The sequence below is a fragment of the Limulus polyphemus genome, unplaced genomic scaffold, assembly GCF_000517525.1.
Source record: "Limulus polyphemus unplaced genomic scaffold, Limulus_polyphemus-2.1.2 Scaffold159, whole genome shotgun sequence".
Taxonomy (NCBI): Eukaryota; Metazoa; Arthropoda; class Merostomata; order Xiphosura; family Limulidae; genus Limulus; species Limulus polyphemus.
The window spans coordinates 553404-558611 of NW_013665769.1; positions in this window are offsets into that span (position 1 = coordinate 553404).

Here is a 5208-nt window from a genome sequence, read left to right on the forward strand (position 1 = left end):
TGGTTATTTATTTTAAACATGTAGCCAGATACAGAGGCTATGATCTTAAAATCATTAATAAGTTATGCATAAAACATAACAATAAACGAAAAATGTCATCTTGTACAAAGTTAAAAGAAAGTGTAAAGTTGATAACATGAGGGTTTGTTTTCCATATGTCCAAGATTTGTCAACAAGAATACGCAACATAAGTTTCTGTGTTATAAAATATCTATTCATTGTAAAAGTTATATTGAAAAATGTGAGGATTTGTCAACGTTTCATATAAAAGCTGAGAAATTGATCACAGCAAAACAAGTAGCGGCGAGAGGCACTCACGACTCATTTGTAAGACTTAAAACAAATTTCGTGTAAAAAAATGTATCTAAACCCACAAATAATAGAATAATATATATACAAAACAAACGTAACAATTTATATTTTTTAACGTTTCACTAAAATTACAAACACTAAAAGTCATCTGTGTAACTATATACCTATACATATATATATACGTATTGCTTGTTTGTTGAATGTCGCGCCGAGCTACTGGAGTGCTATCTGCGTTAGCTGTCTCTAATCTTGAAGCGATGGGCATCGGGGAAGGCAGCTAAGTTATCACAAACCATCGCTAACTCTTGGGTTACTCTTTACCAACGCAAAGTGAGATGAATCGACACATTACAACGCTCCGAAGGATGAAAGTACGAGTGTGATATACATAAATACATATGTAAACTATTCATGATGTTCTGGCTGAAAAGGCAAACATGATAGTTGACGGGTTCATAAATATGTACACTAGAATTTAATCCCAATAAATCGCATGGTAAATATATTAAATACTCTCTATAATATTATGCCTATATTTTTATTTATATGTATATAATATTGGTGAGGCTCAGTGATTTGCGTCTCGTTAATACTCCTCCACCTACAGAAAAAAGAAAAGAAAACGTGCTCCTCACTTTGAGGCTATATGTGCATTATAACGGTGATGGTCAAATTTCACTATTAGATTATAATAGCTCAAGAGCTGGTGGTGAGTGGTATTAACCAGCTGTTTTTCAAAATTAGGAACGGTTACCGCAGATAGTCTTGAAGTAGCTTTGGGTGAAATTCAATTTATTACTCTCTTCTATCTGTTTCGTGAATTTAAAGTTCACTCTTCTGTAAAGAGTTTTACTGAGAATCTATAACAAAATCATGCAAAATCATTTTTGAATATGTAATGTAAAAGATAAAACATTATTTTTCGAAAAATTTGGGTCTGGAATGGCTAGATGGTTAGGGTACTCGACTCGCAAACTCATATTTGCAGGTTCGAAATATCGTCCCATTATAAATGCTTGCCCTTTCAACCATGGGAGCGTTATAACGTGTGTCAATCCCACTATTCGTTGATAAAAAAGTAGCCCAAGAATTGTCGGTGGGTGTTGATGACTAGTAGCCTTACCTCTGGTCTTTCACTGTTAAATTAGGAACGGCTTTGCACGAAATTCCAAACAAACCAAAATCAAAAAATATTTTATACTTTTTTTGGCGCCATTTTAGATAGATAGTAGTAAAAATGCAGAAGTAACAAGTTGTGTAAAGTCAGTAAGAATTGTAAATGAAAACAATTAATAAGAGTTATAGCAAAGAAAAAGTAAGTAAAAGTAGGAAATTATAGGAACATTTCTATTGTAATAATAAGAAAAACTATAATTCGAATAAGATTTTAATTTAAGCAGGAAAATATATTGAATAATTTTATTTATTTTTGAACATATGTAATGTATTTACTTTATACATGGACTGTATTATATGTTTTTACATTTGGAAGGTATATGTATTTAATTTAGATTATTTATGTTTAATTGAAAAGTGGTATTTCTATGTTTTTGTTATAGATTCTCAGTATTTGCTGTTTGTTATGATACCTCAATAACGTTTAAAATTTAAAATATATAGCTTTAAACAATCTATTTTCTAATTTTAAAAGAAGCCTCTAAAACGTTTGGTCCATCTTTACTGTTCTATCCTTTAAACGAAGTTCAAATAAGTAAATAAAAAAACACATTAAATCCAGCCCTTATCATTCACATACTTGTCCAGCTTTTTTCTTAAACTCACTTAAATTTACTGCCTCCACAACATCCGAAGGCAACCCATTCCAACCTTACCCCTACCCTGCCAACATATATACTTGTATCCCCTAGTCTTACTATTCTCACTGTTAAATATGAAAAAATATGATGGATCAACACTATCAATTCCCTTTACAATCTTAAACACATCAATCAGACCAAAGAGAAAACAATATGAGAGATTTCAGCCTCTCCTCATATGACAACCACTCCATCCCAGGCACCATTCTAATAATCCTTCTCTGAACCATTTCCGACAAATCAATGTCTTTCCTATTGTAAAAAGCCCAAGACTGAACATAATATTTCAAATATGGCCTAACCAGTGACCTATACAATGAATTTATAGCTTATTTAGACTTGTATTCAATATTTCTGTAGAGATAACCTAAAATCCTATTTACCCTACCAATAACAAGAGCACGTTGCTTGGATGGCTTTGGAGATTGATCAAGTATTATATCAAGATACATTTCTTTCATAACACTGTTAAGATTATTCCCATCAAATTACACTTATAATTCAAATTATGATAACCCACACGCATTATCTTGCATTTATTATAATTAAAACCCAATTGTCATTTATTTGCCAAACTCACTAAATGATCTAATCCTTTTGTAAATCAGCAGCATCCTTTTCAGAGTTAACAACACCAAAGACCTTAATATTATCTGCAAATTTAATTAATTTATTGATCATTCCTTCATCTATGTCATTGATGTAAATCAAAAAGAGCAAAGGTCCCAAGGCCCTAAGACCCTAAAGTACTCCACTTGTGACAGTAATCCAGTTTGATTTAACTCCATATATCCAATAAGATAACTTATCCCCTACACCTATAAAGATAGCTTTTATTATCCTTTTATGAGGCACCTTATCAAATGATTTCTTAAAATCCAGATACACCAAATCTACAGTCTTACCCTCATCTGCATAAGCAATAAACTTTCCAAAGAATGTCAAAATATTTGTAAAGCAAAAATTTCCTTTAATGAAAACATGTTGACTATCAAATATAATTATAAACTTTGTTAAATGGCTTTGCAAATAATCTTTTATCAGACTTTTCAAAATTTTTCCCACAACTGATGTAAGACTAATGGGTCTATAATTACAGGGACAATTTTTATCACCTCCCTTGAAAAGAGGAATTACATTAACTAACTTCCTGTCTTCTGTTACCTTGTCCACTATTCAAGGTCTGACAAAAAATAGTAGCAAGTGGCTCACATATCCAATCTTTATCCTCCTTCAAAAACCCCTGAGGAAATATTATCTGGCCCAGAAGCCTTATCATTTTCTAAACTTCCCAATTTTGTCTTAACTAGCCAGAATGAATGCAGTCAATTTGTTTGATATCGTTTCCATCTATCAACTGTTCAAGATGGGGAATACTGCTTACATTTAGGTTAGTAAAAACTGAAGAAAAAGCAAAATTTAATAACCCAGCAATCTCATAATCATCAGATACGAGCCTTCCTTTATCATTCCTCAAGGGTCCTACCTCTTGTCCTAACGCTTTGTTTATCCTTAATGTATTTAAAGAAATCCTTACTGTAATATTTAACATTTTCAGCCAACATTTTCTCATACATCCTTTTTGGTGTCTTAATTTCGTGTTTCACAAACTTTTTTGATCTTCTATAACCTTCTAAGTCTCCTGTCATACCAGTTAATTTAAATTTCTTATGCTTTTCTCTAATTTTATTTCTTATACTCTTTGTAAACTAACGTGGTTGCAGCTACCCTTTTCTTTCTATAAGGAATATGTTTACCTTGAATATCAAAAAATTATCTTTAAAAAATTTTCCACATCTGATTAGCGTCTTCAAATAATTTAGCTGCCTAATTCACAACAGATAATTCTTGTCGCATCCATTCAAAATTTGTAACCAAAATATCATTATTCCTCATCTCCATACGCAACAAAACATTGAACCTAATAGAGCAATGATCACTTCCACTGGCCCGGAATGGCCAGGTGATTAGGGCGCTCGACTCACAATTTGCGGGTCGCGGGTTCGAATCCCCGTCACCCCAATCAGGCTCGCTCTTTCAGCCGTGGGGGCGTTATAATGTGACGGTCAATCCCACTATTCATTGGTGAAAGAGTAGCCCAAGAGTTGGCGGTGGGTGGTGATGACTAGCTGCCTTCCCTTTAGTCTTACACTGCTAAATTATGGACGGCTAGCGCAGATAGCCTTGGTGTAGCTTTGCGCGAAATTCAAAACAAGAAATCACTTGCACTCAGATGTTCCCAAATTTTCACCCTCTCAATCATCTCTATATTTGAAGTTAACAATAAATCTAAAATAGCATTGTTTCGATTAGATTTCTTGACCAACTGGTAAAGAAAGCCATTCTGAACAGTATCCAAAAACCTTCTTCCTCGTGGTTTGACTCTAGCATTTCCCAATCTACATGCGTGAAATTAAAATCGCCCACAATTATGACCTCATTAACGCTAGCACATCGAAATAAAAACTAAAATACACAATGTATTTGATTTTTTTTTCATTATCTATAGTTTCCCTAATATTTAATTAACATATTAATTCCACCTGATTTATTAGTTTAATATTATTCCAATATATAATATGAAACGTGTTTGCCACATGTTCTACTAAGGCCGACTCAGTTACTTTATATTTTTCTACCCCATTTTTATGTTCCTTGATCCGACATTTCAAATTTCTGCACGTTTAGCCAATGTAGAATTGACCACAGACATAAGGAATTTTATAAATCTCACACTCATCAACATCTGCTTCTTTATCTCTTATACCGGTAGGAATATTATTTAAGTTACAACGCATAGAGAATGTTACACTACATTATATATATTTTTTAAGTGTAAACTAAACTGCAGCAACAAATCGATCTCGACTGTTCGGCAACATGTACCAGCTTTCAACAGTTTTAATGTTGTTTAACCTATTATTATGAGGTTGAAAGATGAACTTACATGATGAAGAATTCTGGCTTGATATATTTCAAGACTTGGAAGGTTTAGAATGAAACTTCAAGAAGATTGAAATTCTGAAGAAGATATTAAAATTCAAAGGAGAATTCAATTATTTAAAAACCGACAACATTT